Below are 22,270 nucleotides of genomic sequence, written 5' to 3'. Positions count from 1 at the left end.
CGCGGAAAATGCGTGCATGCTAGAAATAGAACCGACGCCTAACTGCAACGGGAGTGTTCTCTGGCTAGAGCGCAGAACAGCGGAGTTTGTATGGACCGAAGTGCATGCCTGAGCTTGTGTTTTGGGTTGCTTTGACATTGTGGAAAATAGAATAATAGAAACAAAATGTATTAGCCTTTTACCCGTTATTATCAATCTAAATTAATCTCGTTTTTAATTTAACTTAATTTCGTTTTTCTTTATTTAAATTTTGTTTTTTCTTTATTTAAGTTTCATTTTTCTTTATTTAAATTTCGTTTTTTCTTTATTTAAGTTTCATTTTTCTTTATTTAAATTTCGTTTTTCTTTATTTAAGTTTCGTTTTTCTTTATTTAAGTTTCGTTTTTCTTTATTTAAATTAATTTTTTTCTTTATTTAAATTTCGTTTTTCCTTATTTAAATTAATTTTTTTCTTTATTTAAATTTCGTTTTTCTTTATTTAAATCTACCCTTTACTGTGTCAGTAATTTGTTAGTCAGAAAAATATTAGACTACCTTAAAAGTATTGCTTAATTTAACAGACCTGTGTGTGTGCGTTTTATATCACTAGTGGAATGTCCGTTCTCGGAGCATATAAACCCTGCCCGCGTGAGGTGCGCTGCTTCCCGCTCGCGCTGTTCTGTAGCTGACTAAAAGTTTATTAATTCTGAATGTGTCGCGTCTCGCGTGTCCATCTATATTGCACCAAATGCAACACTGCACTCCCTTGTGAAGTCGGTTGGATGAACGGTTCTCGAAATAATCAAAATGCAAAAAGACAGACCAACACAGAGATTCCTGCCTTTATTAGTGAAAAGAATATGTTCAGCCCCCTCTCGCCGAAGCTTCGAATATTCGATGTTCATTACTACCGAAGCTTCGAAGCTCAAAAAATGGTATTCGGACCAGCCCTAAAAAAAGCTAGTTTAATGACACATTTTTATTAAACTTATCAGATAGAATATTTTTTGACATTTGGTGTTTTAAATGGATCTCTAAACCAAAGTAAATGTTTGAATCAGATCATCCCTGAATATCTGACGTTCTACAGCTCTAAATGCTATTACAGTAAGCTATAGAAGTGGCTACACAACAGAAGGACTGCAGTGTTTGCTTTCTGTTATATCCTCAGGACATTTTAGAAATGACCAATTAGAGGGAACCGTGCCCAAATTGTTTCAATTGTTGACATTTAGCCTACTCTGGAGCTCCAGTTGATGATATCACTGATTTGGGAGCGAGGTGTAACGCTTGACCTGTTTGTTTTTGGGTGGGAATAGTTTTCCTCAACTAATTTCCCTCTGATAAGTATCTGACAACCCATAGTGTGACACATTATCTCCGGCTGAGGAAAATGGTTTCTTCAGAGTGTGAATTGATTTTGCTGGATGCCCATGCGATGCGGCTCTTCAAAATGCTCGCTGGTTTTATTTTATTATTTTAACCAATTTTTTTGCGTTCTCTATTTGCATGTAAATGATCAATTATTGCTTTTGGCAGGGTTCTGCCACCCGACTCTTGTCTGTAGTGAGGAACTGTACTGTTTCACCTTAACAAATGATGTTTGCACTCCCACCCCCCACTTCCATTCGTAATTATCAACTGTTTGCACTGCTGGCTAGATTGATTTTTCTTTCTTTCTTTCTGCATGTCATGACTCAACATTAATAGTCTGTTTAAATTGAATTGAGGGTGTGTTACGTGAAAACGACTGGTTCTTTCAGAATTATGCCTGAATTTTCGGATGCGGAGAATTCCGTGCATGCAGGAGCGTGTCGTCTAGTGCAGTTCACAGCATTTAGAGGATGGAGAAGGGTCATGGTTTTGAAGGGTTGAAGCAGATCAGTGGAATTGTGCAGGGTTGACGGACATGCACACTAGAGCACAGAATGTGTTTTTTAAAAAAAGTATAGGGATGTCATATCATATCATCTAAATGAAAAACCAGAATGATTTCAAAATTATATAATATTTTTATATATATGACTGTATACATACAAACGTGCATGCATACATATTTAATTATTTGATAAATCCATATAATACTGGGCCAGAATTGTATTGGTTTAAGCCATACATTATAAAGTAACAGATAATTGAATTTTATTAAATGCATTTGTTTTTTCCTCATTGCTGTCCATGACTTTGTCAGAACAGGTATGCAAGCAGTTGAGAGACATTTTGTACAGTGTTTGTGAAAAGGACTTGTTTCTAGCACTCAATAAAAAGTTATCACAGAGGATCGACACATTTTAAAAGCATACAGATGTATGCTCTGTATCAGTAACAGTATTGACACTTCCAATAATCTCTCATTTTGAAACGAATGCTATTACTCTGGAATATTTTAAGAGTTATTTGAAACCTCATTGAGAAACAGTTGATACTCAATATCAGGTTGATTTGCCTTAGCTCTGTTCTTTCTTCCTAGATCTGCACATGAAACTTGATTGCAGATATGCACCAAATTTTCCACTACATTTATTTTCTCATGAATGTTTGCATATTTCAGTGATTGCCTTCTAGTGGATTCAAATATGCAGAAATGGCAATCTTCCTCTTCTGGAATGAAGCATGTACTCATTTAACAGCCTCTAATTGCTTTTCTGTAAAATTGTCAATTGTTCCACTTGCGCAAAGACTAAAGTAGATGCTAAAGTGGAATCCTTGCTCTGATCATTCATATCGGTAGCTATATGATGCAAGTTCACTCATACAGGTAAAACAGAATTACTTAAGTTTATTGAAATGAGTACCTGAATTTGATCACTGACCTGTCCTAAAGTTGTTGCTTTGCTGTCAGGATGTTGTGGGTGGTTGCCATGGTGTTGCTTTGTTTGCTGATGTGTTCTGAGTGTTTTTTATCATGCTGTTATGTTGTAGCTAGGGTCTGTTGGGGTAGGTGGTTGCTTATAGAGTGCTGCAGTGATTGTAGTTTTTGTTGGCCAAAACCCAGATGAAACCCGATGAAGTTTTTAGCACTTCATCATCCCAAATTCAAAAAGTGATAATTGGGCCGTAAAGTGTGACCAAATGTTTTTTAAATTACGACTGAAAGAGTTGTCAGAAATCATGTGCCATGGTGTAGTTCATTTAGATGTTTACTTCTACCGATTGTATTTAGGCCTCAAGATTCAAAAAGTTTGTGTTCATTTGTGAAGATAATCATGATGAACAAAACATGAAGGCCTAAGAGTCAAACTTTTGTTTGACACAGAGCTTATTTTATGCAATAATCCAAAAGCCAGTAGAAAAATCCTATTGGGTTTTTGTTGAGGGAACAAAGGTGATGCTAAATTTCGGGCTGGCCTACAAAACTCTATTGGCCCAAGTGAAAGAGTGACTCAAACGCTTCTTCAGCGTAGGGATTCTTCAGCGTTCAGTGGGATTTTTAGGTAGTCTGATCATTTTGAAATGTCCAAATGAGAAGCATATCAAGTGTTGTGGATCCATTTAGGTTAATATGAGGTCCAAAAAACTGCTTGGAAGCAGCTGCTTAGAAACTTGGCTCCTCTCAGGATGTCTTAACTTTTGCAATCTGACCAGCACAACAGAGACTCGGTGTTCCTGTGTTCGCTCCATCGCGGGCATTGCTGCACATCGCCATTTGCTGATCCTGTTCTCAGCAGCTTAGGACGTGTGTGCATCATACTCAGAGAGATGTGGTGGTCGGCCATCCAATCCAGTTAGCAGCTATCCGAGCCGGGTACGATGAGAGGGCCTAGTCATTATCACTTGCACATTCATGCCACACATTACCGTCTGACCTTCACATAGCTGTCACTCAAAAAGCGGCCTCAATACCCTGTCACATGCCAAGAAACCAAAGGTTCTCCACCCCTATCGCTTATACAAGGTTAATGGCCGCTTAATTGGCTTACCAGGCAACGTGCAATCACTTGTGAGGTCGGTAAATTAGATTTGGTGCTGACACATACCAGTCTACATGTTTATGGTGCTCTGCTCTCGCAATTACACAAAGCATTGGTGTCCGTTTTTACCCTGTTTCTCTACGTCCTTACCTCTCAGCGAACTGTGAAGGAGCTCACCCAGCCGTTCAGGAAACGTATCATTTTAAATTGTGGTAACTGCTATATGTAATGAATTTTGGATTAGGAGTAACAAAGCGGCTCTATGATAACCTTTCGGAAGGACGCAGTTTGTGAGCAGAGGGAAGCGGGTTATAGCAGGAGTCTACTCCCAGACACCCCAGGGTGGCTGCGTTTGATGTCACTCTAGCTGAAAACTCCCCAGCGCAACACAAACAAAACATGCCGTACCAGACCTGTGCGGATACATCAGTAGAGCGGGAAATGTCATATCGTCAGGGGTGTGCGTGTGAAGTGAATTACTCTGGTTTGGTGAGTGTCCCTGGGAGGATACTCTAATTTCAAGCTGAAGGTGTAACATGTCTTTTATTTCTTCCCAGGTGCAGTGGACCCTAGTTTGGACGGGAGCTCGCAGAGGGACCTTCCCCACGGACTATATGAAGGGACGGGAGGGGAGGGGGAGGGGGGGCTGCTGACATTACTCCCAGCTTGAAGAACACACAGGTTGGCATGCCTTTTAAATCTGACATGTTGCTTTTACAATGTCATGAAGTTTATTGTTGTACACTTTTGTGTAAATGGCTGTAAATTTAGTTGTTGTTTTTTTCAGTACAGATAATTTAATGGCATTCTGCATTTTGGCTTGAAGGCAGTGATGTTTACTGTGCCTTTTTTCACACTGACAACCCCAGTAATAAGGCTCAAATACCCCTTCTTTGATACCAAACCTGACGTGTGTTCCTTTTAACTCTGGCGTTAAGTGGAAAGATCATGAGATTACATGCGATTTAATTATTAATTTGCCTAAATTAATTTCAAGTCACAATTGTTGCTTTATGTTGGAGCTTTGACAGAGAGTAGGCACAAGGACAACCGCACTTTAGACTATATGTCTTTTGCAACACACTACTTTCTGTGCCACAGCTCTGATGATTTCTGCAGTTTATGTACGTCGTTAAAAAGAAACACCTATATTGACACCTATATTGATGCAAAAATGTTGATAAGGAGATTTTCAAGTTGTAACTGCGAGTGTATGTAAATGTGACTCCCATTGTCTCAAAAAGCATAACAAATCACCAAACAGTAACAGCATTTCAAGCGGCTTAGAACAAAGTATGTAACATCTGGATAACGTTCGACCTTTGTACTCTGTCCTCTGTATCGGCAGCGGGTCATTCCCGTCTTCTGCCATAAGCTGAGAGATGTTTACATATCCTGTACGATTATGCCTTTTTATGAGAGTGTGGTGAGCATCAGGAACATCCTGGGTTGATTTGGCCAAATTGGAAGCCTGTGAGTAATATTCGGCAGAACAGACCCGTGCTGGATGGACGTCTGGTAGTGTTTATGCGCAGGGTAGCTGCATCTGCACACAGAACGCCTCGTACCCTCAGGCCTCCAGCACCTGCATAATGGAACAACAGAGAAGAAAGAGAGGGGAAAGAGATCGAATGACAAGGGCTTGGGTTTCTCACTTCAAATGTTTCTTATTTTTTGACTTGCACCAGGAAAATATTTCCACGACCTCAGAGAGTTGCGCGTCGATATGATGGAGCGGCCTTGTCGCCGTTTCGTAAACATTTGTCTTATTGCGTGTTTGGCTGTTCTCCCCAAAAGCCACTCTTGGAAATTCATGGAGGAAAAACACATTTCTGTGAAACGATCGCAGGGTGCCTTACACAATGATTTAATATAGCTTTTGTTTTTTTTCCGTTTCTCCCAGCTTTTTAGTCAGGGATTAAGAATTGGGGCAGGCGGGGGCAAGGAGGGAAATAAATAAATAAATAAATAAATAAAGGTTGTGGTTAATCTCGCTTAGTGCAGTGTGAACGATGAGCAGTGCTGTGGCCTGACAAACATCTGCCTCACACACAGCCGAACGGGATCAGCTAAAGCGATTAGCGTGCTCACGTCAGCCTGTGGAGACGGGTGCTTGTTACAAAAGCCAGAACACCAGCCTTTCCTCCCACACTCCACCTGGAACACTGACACTGCAGCGCAAGGACCGGCTCACAAACCGCTAACTTTTCTAATACGCATATGCTCCTCTTTGTTTTTACTCTCTCTCAGAACAAAGCAACATGTAGCTCAGAGGATTGAACAATCTGTTGTGGTACTAAAGCAGATGCTTATCACAGCCAGAGTTGTATCTGAAACTTCTTAATTAGCATATATGTAATGAAATATGCTATTCATTAAGGTGTAATTGTAATTTTACACTTGCTTTGTACCGAGACGGGGGCCTCGGTGTGATAACGGCTGACCTTTCTGTTGCTGTGTGGAAAGGGAGACTGTATCCTGCACATGCTTTTACAGTTAATCTCATTAAAGCAAAGGAGGGGCGATACTTCCTGAAAGGGGTCTCGACAGCTTTCTTTCACTTTTTCTCTTTTTCACTTAATTTCTCTTTTAAATGTTATTAATCTGCATTTTTCTTTCCCAGTAAAATATCAGAATTTTTTTAAAACATGATTAAGATATTTAAGATATTGAGACTTCTCTTCTCTTCTCTTCTCTTGCCATAAACTGTTCTACTTTAATACTCTTTGCCTTCCCTTTCCATTTCCCTCTCTACCTTTTTTTTTCTCCCTTTAATCTTGACATCCAAGTTCTAGTGTCCCCAGCCGTGGCGAAGGCAGCGATGCTCTGTGTGAGGTTGACTTGGTTTTCCGCCCTCATTTTTCAACAATGTTGTGAATGGCCTCTTCTATTGTGTGTCTCCTTGGTGTTTTACTTTTTTGACAATTGATGTATTTATACATTTTAGAGTTTAATTTAAAGCAATAGTGAGTATTTTTTGTTTTCTCAGATTTATTCATTGCTCTGTTTGAGCAACCTACCTGAAACTACCCCCAAACTTACAATACTGGTGAGCCAATTTTGTGAGTTTTAGTTGTCCTTTTGACTGACTAGTGTTTGTTAACATCATTGTTTTGGGGCTTTCATCTAGACTTGAAGATGTTTTGCATTCAGAAGATATTTATATCTTTGTTGTCTCCCATACCACATGATAGAAGCACAGTAATAAATGATTTTGATGGTGAAGTTTTCTCTGGGCATGTGTACAAGCCACATGGTGTGTTTGATAAAGAAAAAGGATGTCAGCACTCGCAGGATTAGCTCACACCACAGGAATTAACATCCCAGCTCCTGTAGCATCCAGGATTTCACTTCTCTTTGATATCTAGCCTGTGCAGTTACGGGAGGAAAACGCATCTGAGTGGAGGACTACTCCCGATTCTGTGTTTCTCTTTTCGATCTGTGGGAAGGTAGTCTTTACCTTTTGTAAATTACTGTTTTCTCCGTTGATAATAGCACAGCCTCAGCCAGAAGTAGCAGTGCATCAACTGTATCTTATCAGGCTAAAATCTACTGATACTTTTAGTATTTAAACTACAGTAAAGCTATCAATTTAAAATGTAGTTTACTACTCTACAAGTTACTAAGAAAAAGTAACCACAGGGGCCAATATCTTTGAATATAATTCAGAAGTTTGGGGTTGGAAAGAAATATTATTATTATAAATAATTCTAATATACTGATTTGGTTCTCAAGAAAAAATCCTAATATTATAAATGTTGAAAAAAGTTGTGATGCTTGCAACTTTTATTTATTTTTCAAAAACTTTTTATTAGGATTTTTTGATGAATGGAAAGTTCAACAGAACCTGACTTCTGAATGTTTGATTTAGTGCCGCAGTTTATTTGGCTGTAGAGCTGTGTACCTAATATACACCAACCAAAAAAATGTATCACAAAAAGGTACGAAACAAAGCTACTGCTGCTACAATACATCAGCCTCACTCTCAGTCAAGTAATACAGCTTTGCCAAGAATTGCCTATATACTGGCACTTTGTTGTTGTTAATGGAGGTTTGCCATCAAGTTACTTTACTTTTCCCCCCCCATTATTGGCTCAGAGTAAGTTCAACACCCTTTTTGAATGGAAGGTGTTGAAACAAGCTGAAATATCCCTTCTACCCATGCCAAAAGTGCATTCATGAAGAGCACTGACTGTGCAATGCGGGACAGATGTGGGGATTCCTCTGGAAATATGTCTTTTGCATGGAAGGGAAATGAAAGCTTAGGCTGGGATGTTCTTCATCTCACTTCTGGAGGTGAAGAGGCTGAGGATTGTGCATCTGTGTTCCGTTTATGCCAATGACAGCTAGCATCCTGATAGGGCTCAGAGTTTGACACTATGCCAAAACTGATACAATAGTGCATTATTAATCAGTTCTATTTTTATGTTCCACTGTGAACATTAAACCCCAATTGTTTCACACATATGTTGTAATAGCAGGGAGATATAAACTTTTCCTTTGTCAGCTACTCACCAGTCAATACTAACATTTGAATCATTAAATGTACAGACGTGTATGCTGCCCTTGACAGGAAGCTATATGATTACAAAAGATGTTTTCTGTTGGCCTACCAGGCCATGCAGCCATGATGAATGAGTGTAATATACAGTGCATCACGAGTGGACACATTCATTAATGGCTCTCAATAATTTGAGCAATACATTTCAAATGCTACTTGCACTCAGGGGCTGATTGTTTCTGAATGATTTAATCTTGTTGAGTTGTCTCCCGCCCGTTCGTGTCAATAAACAGGAAAACAATGTGCTCATTTGAATAATATCACAAATTGTGTAGTTCCTAGCAGTCCCGGGCTGTGCAGTGTGAAGAGTGCCAGCCCTCGGGCTCTGAGTGAACAAAAACAAATCACTGCATTGCTTACACAATTACCAACCTGCGTACTATTCATCTGCACAGGATATGCGAATTACTTATCTGAATGCGTCTCCAGATATTATCACTAGTACACAGTGTTGCACAGATTGAGATGTAGGAGATAGGTTCTTGAAGCAAATCGGTGTGTATATGCATAAGAGGAATCTAGCTGGTTATTTTAATATAAAGATAGTCAAAGATTAGCTTCATATTATATATTGTCGAATTATAATATTACAGTATAAAATCAAAAATGAACCTTTTTTTCAGCTTTTTCCTTTTTCAAGAAGATTCACAAAAGAGCTATTGGTTTGAATAAGACTCATTTACTCGCTAGGGCTGTCACTTTTGTGAAAAAATCCTGTTCGATTTTTGAGACATATGTGTTCATTGAATCGATTGTAAAATCGATTTTTCCATGTCTAAAGACGTTTCCATTTTCAACAGCAAATATTGGCAAATCCACGGACAACTAACAGGCATTAGGACGAACGTAAGGAGGGCGCTTGAGACGCGCACAAGTCAGCAATATTTCTGATGATTTATTGGCGTGAAGTTTTTTGCAAGGTGACAAACAGGAGTGCAACATTCAAGGATTGAAATGGACACACGCCAAATTCGGATAAAAATGAACTTTGGCGGGTAACGCTGTCATATCACGAGCCAATTTTGCGTGTTTCTATGTTTACTCACTTTGCTGGGGAAGTTCGTGTAAGCCAAATCTGCGTGGATTTAGCGCAAATACGCAACTCGTGAGTCCTCATGATATATTAAATACAGCGTGTTGCGCAGAATCTGCGCATTTCTGGCTTGCTTGAAAACACACACGTCACTAAGCAACAAGTAACGGTAACAACGCGCTTGTTCACTTGCACTGAAGCAATAGCGAATATTAAAAAGCATTTGGTTAACAGAAAAGACATTGTTATTTCCCAACATCCTACATGTTCTGTGCACTGTATTGATCTGTCACACTAAAACACATTTTTGGAAAAAAAAAAAAAAAGGCAGTTAAAATCGATTCCCTGTTTTCGTTTTCGAAACTTGTGTTGGTTGGTCCGATCGATTGTGCAATCGATTTTCGAACGTAAAGTGACAGCCCTATTACTCGCTGAATTATTTTTTTGGTTCTGTTGTACTTTGTTCGTGTACTGTATTCACATATTGGAACTGTAATCAGTGTAGCATTTTTGTATTTTATTTATTAATATTCAGATAGAAATATTCAACAATCTACAATTTGAAGTGATCCTTTGATTTGTTTTCCTTCAGACATCAAAAAAAAAAGTAATCTTGCTCTTAAATGTTTCATTTTTAGAGCTGGTGGCTTCTTGGTAGTTGTTTTGGTTGTGGAGCCCTGAAGAGCTTGAGAGCTATTGGGGTGGAGACTGAACTCAAACAAAGCCTTGAGTTATCAGAACATACTGTCTCATCCAGCTGCACTGATTATATGAATTCCTCTCATTTATTTGCTGGTGATTTAGGGCGTTAACAATGTTGGTGTTGCTCTCTGGCAAGACTATCTGGAGTTGATTTACAGATACAGTCTGTTGGATAGAAAATCTGAGGCCATTATGATTCTGCCAAGACCAACATTAAAAAGTGTATTTATTGCACTTCCAGTTTTTATGTGTGATTTGAAGCAGGCAGGCTTGCCCCAGATTGGATGCTCTCATTTGACAAACCTCCATTTTGCTTGAATATGACAGCAGTCATCTCAATGCATTACATCCAGCGTACGCATACGGCTCCTCCAATCATATATTTTCATTCTCTCCTTCCAACTCTGTGATCTTTATAGACTCCATAAAAAATGACAGATGTTTCTTGGTTTCCCCCACCCCAGACTCCCCAGGTTGGGTCTCGGTGACACCTTTTGTTCAAAGACCCCAGAAGGACCTGCAGAGGTGGGGTGACGTACAGAGCTACCGTAACAAAGCCATTAAGGAGCTGCGGTGATGGGGAAATTTGATAGTATCAGAAGGATGTCTACGAGGAAGGAGGAATGTGGTAAGCATTTTAAAGCAGCAAGCCATTCAAGATCTGAATGAAAATGCTCCCATCTCTAGCGAGACCTCCTGTAGTAGATATGCGCGGATGGGCTATTATTTCATCCGCAACCGCATCACAAAACTCATCATCCATCCGCCATCCATCCGCACCAACGTTTTTGACCAATTTTCCCGACCGTCATCCGCTGATACAAGGCGCTGCTGATGACAGCCATGAGACTAGAAACCGCCCGCCACCCGCCCGAATTTAATTAAAATATTTTTTTTAGCCGGAGTCCGCGGCTATAACCGCCAACCGCGCATCTCTATCCTGTAGCCCCACACCTTCCAGAGGAGGAGACATTGAAAGACATTCAGACTGAGTTTAAGGCCTGTGCGCTCCTGGTAATGAAGCACAGAGAGGGAGGGAAGGGACCTCTGGTATGTGTTTAATTAGCAGAGGGTCTTGCTAACTGACTATTAAACGCCTGATTACATTGTGAAATTTCACTTAAATTAAGGAGTTCAAGAACTCTTGGAAATTAAAATAATGGCAGTAATAGGACAATTGTTCAAGTAGGTTGCTTACTGGTTCTTGGCTCTATATTTATACATTTTATATTATGGTCCTCAATGCAATTTGTTAATGGGAATTTGGGGGGAATATTTGCCTAATTATTGTAAAATCACTTAAAATAGGCTTTATTTCTTTTTGGGGTGAAACACCATTTGGATACTTTTTTGTAAGATTGATATGACCATTTGGAGTTTTGTAGTGAAGTTTAATTACATTACGTTTAGCTATAAAGGTTATATGTCACAAGCTATCTGTTGATGTTCTCAGATATTTCACACATGCACAAGCACAGTTTCAACTGTTTTGAGCTGCGTGAGCTGCAGAAGATTGTTGTACCGTCCAGACCCAGATACCAGAGAGTGAGTTATTCCCTGCACCGTGACCTGATTAATTGAGAACGTCTGAGGTTGTCTGTGGGTTGTGTTCAGGCTCCAGTCGCCGCCCTAACCTCATCCATCTCAAATGCTTGTGTCTAAAGGTTGGCCTCCGAACGCTGACCCCTCGCCTCAGCCGCAGACAAAAAGTCAGTGTGCTTAAGTTGATTGAATGAGAGCGAGCAAGAGAGTGAGCGCGGGATCAAGAGAGAAAGATAGCGCAGAGCGAGTGAGAGACAAAAAGAGGCAACATTTAGACAGCTGCACGCGTAGCGCCATGTATCCATGTCTGTCAAAGCAAGATATTTCTGTCTCCTTAGTGTGGCCCGCAGGCTGCCAAGCAGGCCATCTCGATGTCATCACCGTCACCCTGCTGTCATTGGCTAAAAAGGCCCTGGCTGCGTGCGTGCCTGAAGAACAGCATGTGCTGGAGTTAAGGGCTCTGCTAGCCCAGGCCTAATTGGAGTGCGTTAGTCAGGCAGCTTGACTCATCGAAAATTACTGGGAGCAGTGCACTTAATAGGAAAGCAGAGAGGAATGACAATAAGGTCATGATACCACCACATCCAATGGCAACGATCACATTCCAGGCCTGCAGTAGTTATATTTTACGAGCACCCCATGATAACAGTGTACGCGATGATAGGTACGCGGTCACATGGTGTTCAGAATGAGCCCTGTCTTATAGATACAGTCAAGGGTCCAAAAATAACACTTGTGCCAAATGCAAGTAAAAATTGCAACGGTGTAACGGTAAATGTGTTTGTCTTGATTCGTCACTGTTCAGACGACGAATACAGTCAGTCACAGGTGATCCACACTCCAATCCAGAAGGGGGCGCCCGCGGTAATGCAGCGCTGTTTACTAACCGCCACAACAGGAAAAAAGCAGAAGAGGAAGAGACGATCTATGCACCAACCCCAAAAAAAGAGTTCAGATGGCACACAAGAGGTTGCTAGTAGCCTATACGCTAGTATAGTTTTGATTTGATTTTTTTTGTGACGCGCTTCACAAAAGGAAACTGGGACGGCAGAAAGCAGCATCCTATTTGTTTTCCTTGTTTTACAAAAGCACAATGTTTTGTTTTTATTGTGAGTGTACACGAATAAAAATAGACCCTTCACATGTTTTGAATGATTACCATAAATGACGGAATGTTTTAAGTTGTGTCCGCTGTTTCTTTTTCATTTTTCTATTTATTTTGTGTTTTTATAACACAAGATGCTTTTTCAGTTTTGTAGCTGATTGTGACCAAATGTTTTTTTTGTTCAAAAATGTAAGAATGCATTCTGTTAACTGCTAAGTGCTTAATACACCAAAGGAGGCTGTACTGTACCAACTACCTTAGGGAGGACTGAATGCCACTAGCTGGAACAAACTGTAATTTGCACTACTGTCTGTTTAAAATAAATGAAAAGAAACCTAGCTTTGGGGATTTGTTGCTTTTTCCTGTTGTACCGAACTCGTATCGAATCGTGACCCAAAAACCGAACTGTGACTTCTGTGTACCGTTACACCCCTATTGAGTACACAAAGTCACTCGGCAGTTGGGCGGATACTTTAGTAGGAGCTGCAACATAATATGTGGTAAATTGAATTGTAAGAAGAGTCTGACCCTCGCTAATTTAAGTGGCGTGAGCAAATCGAACCATAGATTGTGACATGTATGTCTTTAACATCATATATTTATCTACTTTGCCTACAACGTTTATTTCTCAAACTCTTCTTCACATTAAGGCACCAAAATGGTGATTATGATTATAATAATAATGTTTATTTATTTATTATATTTAATAATTAATGTTTGTATAGGCCTGTTATAAATGTTTATATATGTGTTTCTGTTTAAGTTTGAATCTAATAACAATAATATAATGATTATTATAATTTTGTTTTTTAAATATATGTATATACCTATTTGTAATATTTTATATTTTTATTGTATTCTTTTGACAATGAGATTATTTAGCTTTAATATTTATATAAAAATCTTGTTTACAGTCAATATACAATGTGTTGAAGTATCAGATATACCTGAAGTGTGGGAGCCGAATTCTATGCAAAAGGATGAGAAGTTTCTGGTCAGATACCACACAAATCAAATCTCAAATTACATGTGATATCATTTGTAAGGTACATACATGACACGATTTTCGTATTGTCAGAAATTGAAACGTTGTTCAGTGCTTCCTAAAGATTGCGTCGTAATCTCATGGCACACATACTTCGTGGTGAAACGTGAGGTGGGTGTTTATGTTCTTTAGGTTAACATGGTTATCTGTGGAGGAAACCTGGCCTGCTGGCTCTGTTCTGATGAGCTGACTTCACTCCGCAGCTGCAGAAATGTTCTCTCTCACTGAGCTGCAGGGACATGCCAGTATTTTCATTCCTAACTTCAGGCATTTCCGAGCTCTAACAAAGAAAGTGTGAGGTGATGAAACTAGGGTGGAAGCGGTTTTCAAAAAGCACCAAAATAATTTTTCTGTGGAAGCAGTAGATGCCGAATTCCACTGAAGCTCTAATAAGGTTGATTCAGAAACATTTCATGCTGTTTCTTTATAGAGATGCTTTCTCATGAAGACATGTCTTTTTCTTACATATTTATTCGAGTTATTATCCTGACACAAATATTCCACCAAGTACTGGAGACCTGGACTACTTGTCACACAGGGAAGATGCTCAAAAGTGTGACAACACTCGTCTGAATGCCACATCAGCACATCTATTCCCTCCATTTAACACTCCATTGCGTTACTGTATTTTTTTTAAACTGGCTGTATTGGAAAATTACAAGCTACTGTTCAAATCACCATCTTGTTTTTAATCCTTTTGGAAACCGCTTCCCTCCTGTGTAATGCTGGTGAATCCTGAGCCGGAATCCCACTCGTTTTTGTCGAGTTACACTCAATCTTCTCCCATTGACCATTGGAAAGGCTCCTGCTGGGGATTGACAGGGAGAGTCTTTGACAGGCGGATACCAATAAACAGGGAATTGCCCTTCCAGAGAAAATAGCTTGGTAATTGTTGGGTACGTTCAAGCTCGGCCGCAAAGAAAAGGCTGGAGTGAGCCTGTGCATTTTTCTGCCCTGCGTCAGGGTTGTAGATGTGTCAGCAAGTCCCTCGCTCTTGTGCGCATGGCTGTGGTTGTCTGCTCAACTTGGCCCGGTGCTGGAGGCCCAGCTGAATGCTTAGTGGTTGGCAGGCTTGGCCGCTTGCCTGTATAACTGGAGTTTGAATGAAAGGGGCCTTGTGAACTTTTGGGCTACTGTGGCATTTTCCAGCTGTCGAGCGAAGTAATTAAAAATCTTCAGCTATATTGCATGATACATGTAGTTAAAACGTGCTCGGTTTGCTGGAAACGCATTGTGAGAATAGTTATTAGATATTGTAGAAATTCTGTTTAAGTTTCTTTATTAATCTCGAACTTTACCCCTTTCTCTATACTCTATTTTGTTCATGGTTCTCTCTTGGTTTCATGTGCACACATTTGCACTTTGCATCGCTGAATCTTTGACCCAGACAGTCTGTTTGATGCAGTTATGCTTTTTAAATGTTTGATGCATTTTTTACACTTGTTTTCTATTGTCTCTGCTTTCTGATTAAGAGAGAGAGAAAAAAAGATTTTTTCTTTGAAACTCATCTACAGTATATTATTCTAGGAAACCTGTAAATAAAAGGACATTTCTAAATTCATATTTCCAGATTTGATAAAATCATGAATAAAAAAACTTTAAAATGTATTTAAATATAATTATAATTTTAATTATCGTTTTAATTATATTATTATTAGAAGCTCTTATATATAGAGCATGACAATATTTTTATTTTAAAATTATAAATATAAGCGTATAAACTATTCATAATTTGAATATTAGAATTCTACTGTAGTACTAATAATATTATTAAAAATAAATATAATAACAATGATTATTATATACTTTTTATATCTATTTATATACGTATACTAAAACATTATCATGAAATGAATTTGATTTTGTTATGCTAAAACTCCATCTACAAAATGTCCTTTTTTTGTGCAAACAAATTCTGATATCTGTCTATAATAAAACCTAAATCTGGTATCTTGAACATGGAAAAACATGTGACTTTTACCCCTTACACTGAAATAAGCTTTTTCTTCCCCACTGATGACCCTGTTAGAGTTTATCTTGCCTTCCACAGTTACTGAGTAAATTAGAGCTGCGGAAAACATGGTGACAGATGTCTTACATCACTCTCACGTGATTGGCCGTGAGTTTTTTATTGTCTGTGTGTAGTCTCATTATCCACTGCCCCTGGAAAAGAGCCTAATAAGGCAGACAACAGTCTGCAGTCTCTATTGAACTGTGCAGAGAAAAATAAAGGTCTGCACCACATGTAAAGACACCTGCTTGCTAATTTCTATGTTCGCAGAATGCTTGTGTTGTGTTTTTTTTTGAGTCAGAGAAAATATATGCTCTGATTTTGATGCGGGAAACCAATTGGGGAAAAAAGATGTCCCTCCAGCGGGTTGAGCCCTAAATGAATTATTCAGATCTACATGTTGTGTGTTTTGCCGGCCCATTCTGCTTAATGGCATCTTTTATGGCATGCATCAGAGACGACTCCAGATGTAAGAAAGCCTCGGCATTTTAGCTTTCTGCATTGCCTCACTCTGTGACCGAGAAACAAAGCTTAAAATGCTGGAATTCATTTCACTTTTAGCCTCCCCTTAATAAACGATTTGCAAATCAATGGCTGCTTTTGTCATGTAATTTGTTTCCATGCTCAGTTTTGTGATAATGTTTTGCAAGCAAGGCTCTTTGGATCAATATGAGATTGAGGGGGAAACACAAGCCTGGCTTCTATTTTTCTCTTCAAATATTTGGAAAATGATGTAGTTGGTGCATTATCTCATCCAGAACAATTTAGCTTGATAATGGAATGCTAGTTTTTGTTCAGATAAGAACAACAGAAGTGCATTTGAACATGCAAATGAAAGACAATTCATATTAAATTTTGATACACATCATTAAGAATAATCAGTGCAAGAATGTGCATGTAAACAGAAGTTTAAGTTGATGTAAATTTCTTAAATGTATCTTTTTATCGTCTAAAGTTCATAAACTGTTTAAGTAAAACAGATTTTAAATCTGCACAACACCAGGAAAAAAACTCGCAATTTAACATCTGACACAAACGTGGTTTTCTTGCATTGTTGGTTTTTATAATGAGCTGATTTTTGAGTCATCAGCGCTTTGTTTTACATGTAACAGCACTCATCTGCGGTGTGCAACACCTTTGTGTGTTTGTGTGTGTTGTGCCTGGTCTTTCCTCAGCTGCACCTGCACTAATTGTAAGTGTGCAGCTGTGATGTGAGAGCCGTACTCCAGCTGGGAGAGCTTGTTGAGCTGCCACACAAACCCTGCGAGCTAAACACCCCAGTAAGTCCCTCCTTGACTCAGCTAATGAGTGTGGAGCGCAGACAATACACCCCAATCCAGCAGCCCATCTGAGCGCCACTGCAGTCCAAGAACCGGAGGAGGTCGGCCATAGACGACTCTCAGTTTGTGCTCTGTGACCGTGAAAGTGTGGATAATCAAGCCTTTGCTGTCTCGGCCTCCTGTATCCCGACTGTGTCTTTCCTTTATTGTTAGTATCAGTCCATCTCAAGGGTTTCTCTCACGCTGCTTGACTCCAGATCAGTCATCCAGCCTGAAGGTCATATTTTCTTAATACGTAAATGATACTCTGTGTCACAAAGGTTTCATGTTTATGCAGGGCTCAAAAATAAGGATTTTTTTGGAATGTATTATTATTATTATTATTAGTTATTTTTTTATGTTTCAGAAAGACATGCAAGTTTTCTTTATATAAAAGTATTAATTCATTGTTAATACTTACAATTCATTAATTCAAGATTATCAATTATAAGAATATTATTAAAATATTTTAAATCAAAATAAATATATATATTTTTAATTAATTAAATTATGTATTATTTTTAGATATTTTTACTGGATGTTTCATCAGATGTGGGTTTCGATTAACCTAATTGTACCAATTAAAATGGCAGTAGCCCATTGAAAACTGGAGCAGTCCTTAAGGAATAACCTGTAACATCCTCGTGTCTAAACCTTATTTCAGTAAGTCCTTGGGCATCTTGTCCGGAATAACACTGGTGGATGTTCTCTGAGTAGGACGTTAACATGCACTTCACATTTTGTCTGTTCTCAAATGCTTAATGCAAGAACTGTAGTAGAGCATTTTGTTAATTAAAAGGATATGTCCAATTTAATTAGGCTCAAACATAAGAAAATAAATGAGAGGGTCACAGCAGCCAACCAGATTTGAGTATAATTTAATAGCATACTGTGTGGAAATTGTTATTATCATCATCATCATTCTGGTATCCGTATTCACAATGAATTGACACAATTACAATATTCTGGTAGAATATCAAAAGTGGTGTGTGGGTATTATAAATACAGTCTTGATAAACGAGTCCATTAATAGTCAAAGCATGATCTCATTAGGATATCAGTTGTTTTGCGTTTCCAAAAGCTGACTTGAAATATTCATATGAAATTACAGCTATAGGGGTCCGTAGGTGGTGATAGCAAGAATTCAAGCAATAAACACACCAAATAGACCAAGCACTCCAGACACTTTTTTCCCCTTTAGATTATAAGCCCATTCATTCAGGCTTAGTGACAGTTGCATGACAGGATATGGATGGTGGAACCATAGAAGCTGATGAGAAAGATAAAGACAAAGTTTTATATGAACAGATTATTGCTGCCTTCAAGTCATGTCAGAATTATCGTATTTACGAGAAGAGAATGTGCCGTAAGTGCCAGTGGGAAGTCCTGGATTTTCTTTGAACCCTGACTTTTTTAGTTGAGGATGTGTCCATTGCAAATGTTCTGAAACCATAACCATGGTGGAAAATTATGCTTATTGGTCGTAATTCAGCTGGAGTTAAGAATGTTGACTGTACAACATTTTGCAATTCTTTATTTTAAAAAAAGCTTCCAGCTTTCCAAACAGAATAGTTATAGATAAAAGTTGTAAAATGACTTCAGACTCACAAGAAGATATCATATGTTAAATCTCTTTGTGTTTATTCTGTATTTGATAACTTGTGTTGTGGTCTAGAGAGGATATACATGTTTATATGGTTGTTACTGAAACCACACCCCCTGCACAGTAAGGGATAGTATACAGTCAGTCTGTTTTTATTGCAATGCAAACCCTGACAGAAAACTTATTCCACTGTTTAATGTTGGTGGTGGGGGAGTGGCGGTTGTGGCATCTTAAGGACATTTAAGTGTAATTTCGCCGATTTTCAACTCTCTTTGTATTAGGGGTGGCACGGTTCACAAAATCCCCGGTTCGGTTCGTATCACGGTTTTAGGGTCACGGTTTTCGGTTCTGTACGGTTCTTGTTGTTATTTTTTCTTTTAATCTTTAACACTCCAGAAATGTACTTCACCATTTGATATAGTCTATACTGTAGCTTAATTATCCACAATTTAGGATACAGTATTAAAAAAAATTATATCATGTAATCATGCACAAACTTGACTTGATTTTGACTTGAATTTGACTTGACTTTAAGCACATTATTGAGATCATCTCTGAGGAAAGCTAGGTGACATTTTGATACAGCAAGAGAGAATACATTGATGAAATGCTTTTGTTTATTTGGCAAAAAAGGAGAATGTGTATTGCTCTACATGGACTTATGTGCATTTTTAGCACACAAAGATTAAAATTAACTTGCTTTTATCAAACTGTTAACTTCAGTGTAGCTCTTACAAAATGTTTATCTTTTAAAAGAAAAAGAGAAGAACTCTTAAAGCACTATCTTTTAAATAAGTCAAAATATGTTACACATAATTGCCTATAATGAGGCTATAACTATAGCAAAGGCCACAACCATAAAGTGAAACATAAGTTCAACCTCAACACAAAAACAGTATCAACAATGCTTCTATTCCCTGAGAGTGAGGATACATTTTTTTCACTTGAAATTAAAGTGCAGTATTTGGAAACATATGACTGGAGTTCGTATCTAAACTTAGTGTCACTGTATATATTTAAATATCATAGGTAACATGAAATTCAAAAGCTTTCCACACACCGGACTTAGCTATACGACGCTGGCGCATCCTCCAACTCCGGTTAGCCTTCCTTATCTCTCCCACTTGCCATTGCTATACGTGACGAGACCTGCAGCACTATGGCAAGCCGTTTTAACTTTTATTCATTTCCAGGATATGAATTCTTGATATCAACAATTCAATTTTTGATATCAACAATTACATTTTTGATATCAACAATTACATTTTTGATATCAACAATTTAATTATTGATATCCACAATTTAATTCTTGATATCAACAATTAGATTCTTGATATCAACAATTGAATTCTTGATATCTGTAATTGTATTTTCACTAGTGAAATGTCACCATAGGCTGCCATTCAAAATTAATTGTTGATATCAACAATTGATTTCTTACTAGTAGAAATATAATTTTTCATATCAATAATTACATTGTTACTAGTAAGAATGTGAATTCCTGATATCAATAATTCAATTGTCACTAGTTGAAATGTCTATTCTTGATATCAACAATTTAATTGCTACTAGTAAAAACTTTCATTTTTGATATCTGAAAATGTATTTCTGATATCAATATTATTTCAGATATCTAAAATGGCTTTCTTACTAGTAACAATCACATTCATGATATCAGAAATTAACATAGTCACTAGTGAAAATGGAATTATTGATATCAAAAATGAACATTGTTACTAGTAGCAATTCAATTGTTGATATCAAGAATAGACATTTCAACTAGTGACAATTGAATTCTTGATATCAAAAATAAAGGTTTTTACTAGAAAGAATTGTATTTCTGATATGTGAAATTGGAATTGCAACTAGTAAGAAATCAATTATTGATATCAACAATTGATTTTGAATGGCAGCCTATGGTGACATTTCACTAGTGAAAATACAATTACAGATATCAAGAATTATAGTTTTTACTAGTTGAAATACAATTCTTGATATCTAGAATGAGCATTTTAATTAGTAAAAATGTGATTGTTGATATCAAGAATTATCATTGTTACTAGTGGAAATGTAATTTCTGATATCAAAAATTGCCATTGTGACTAGTATAAATCTAATTCCTGATATCAATAACTATAATTTGAACTAGTTAAAATTGAATTGTTGATATCAAGAATTCATATCCTGGAAATGAATAAAAGTTAAAACGGCTTGCCATAGCAGCACTCCATACTCCACTATAGGCTTGTTCGACTTGAACCGGCGCTGCACGGACCGATCGGTTTATGACATCAAAGTACCGCTAGAGTGATTGAAAAGCATACGGAGCCGTTGCTCTCGCGGTACTTTGATGTTATTCATCGATCGGTCTGTGCAGCGCCGGTTCAAGTCGAAAAACCCTAATATAAATGTCCATTGTCCACACATCTCTTATTTCGCGCGAAAAGTAAACACACTGTCTGAGGTCACGGGCACGAGGTTACATTGCGCATGCGGCGAACCGTGCGACGCACCGAACCGAGACAAGCGAACCGAACGGTTCGGATGTTTTTTCATGTACCGTGCCACCCCTACTTTGCATTGTTATGTCGGTAGTAGGCTATATGTAAATGGCCAATGTTTACTGGTTCTCCGTGTTACTGACTGAACGGCAGTTTCTTTCAGTTTTCCCACCCTTTGGGTTAAAAAACTGTGTTTGTGGTCATAATGTTGACTACAAACAGGGAGGTTTTTCAGATAGTCCGTAGTGGGTCTCTCCGTATTTCCAATTCTTTGCAGTCTTTTAGCCACTGCCTACAACGCGCTGGACACTGGAAATCGAAAATATCTTGCTCCCGCTAAACGTTTGCTCTTTGAATTCTTGCACCTGAGAACAAGACATGTCTGCACCATTATGACAAAGTTTGCTAAGAGGTATTTCCAACTAAAATAAGGCGATATTTGACTGGCAATCAGACTGGTGGAAGTGGCCTTGGATGGCAACATGCCCCAGTGCATTATGGGTGTTGAAGTTTTCTTACCTATTTTGCAAAAGGGAAGGCAGTCTGTTTTCTCTACTTTGTTATTCATTGAAGTTATGCAAAAATAATTTATCATGATCTTTTCAAGGGATTTGGTGTTTTAAGTGTTCAAAATGAATGTTGTTCCAACATTTGATGCTGTCAGTGCCAGGATTATATCATAGGTTTTGTTGCTTTATTGAACTTTCAGCATTATTACAGGTTGTCAAAGACAGTTGTCATAATAAAACAGCGGATTATTTTGCTCTTACAACAAATTACAGTATTAAATATTTAAAAGAGATACACTTTTGAAATTTAAAATGCAAATTACTAATCTGATATCTCAGATCGCAAAACTAAATTATAAACTATTTAGGACTCTGCACAAATCTCTCTGTTTGAATGAGGAATTGGATCAGCAATTTTATATTTTTAATTATTTAAGACTGCTTTTTTT

At 38.1% G+C, this 22,270-nt stretch overlaps 1 protein-coding gene across 1 annotated transcript in view; it reads left to right on the top strand.

Annotated features, from left to right (window-relative positions):
- zmiz1a (zinc finger, MIZ-type containing 1a) overlaps positions 1-22,270 on the top strand; it is a 143,388-nt gene that overhangs the window by 34,007 nt on the left and 87,111 nt on the right. Inside the window, exon 2 of the mRNA XM_077236786.1 lies at positions 4,448-4,571. The gene's annotated coding sequence lies outside the window, so the exon portion shown is untranslated. The remainder of the gene's footprint in view (positions 1-4,447; positions 4,572-22,270) is intronic.

Source organism: Siphateles boraxobius, unplaced genomic scaffold (assembly GCF_051911475.1).
Source record: "Siphateles boraxobius isolate OS27281-9 unplaced genomic scaffold, OSU_SipBor_1 20, whole genome shotgun sequence".
Taxonomy (NCBI): domain Eukaryota; kingdom Metazoa; phylum Chordata; class Actinopteri; order Cypriniformes; family Leuciscidae; genus Siphateles; species Siphateles boraxobius.
This window is presented reverse-complemented; position numbering and strand designations above follow the sequence as displayed.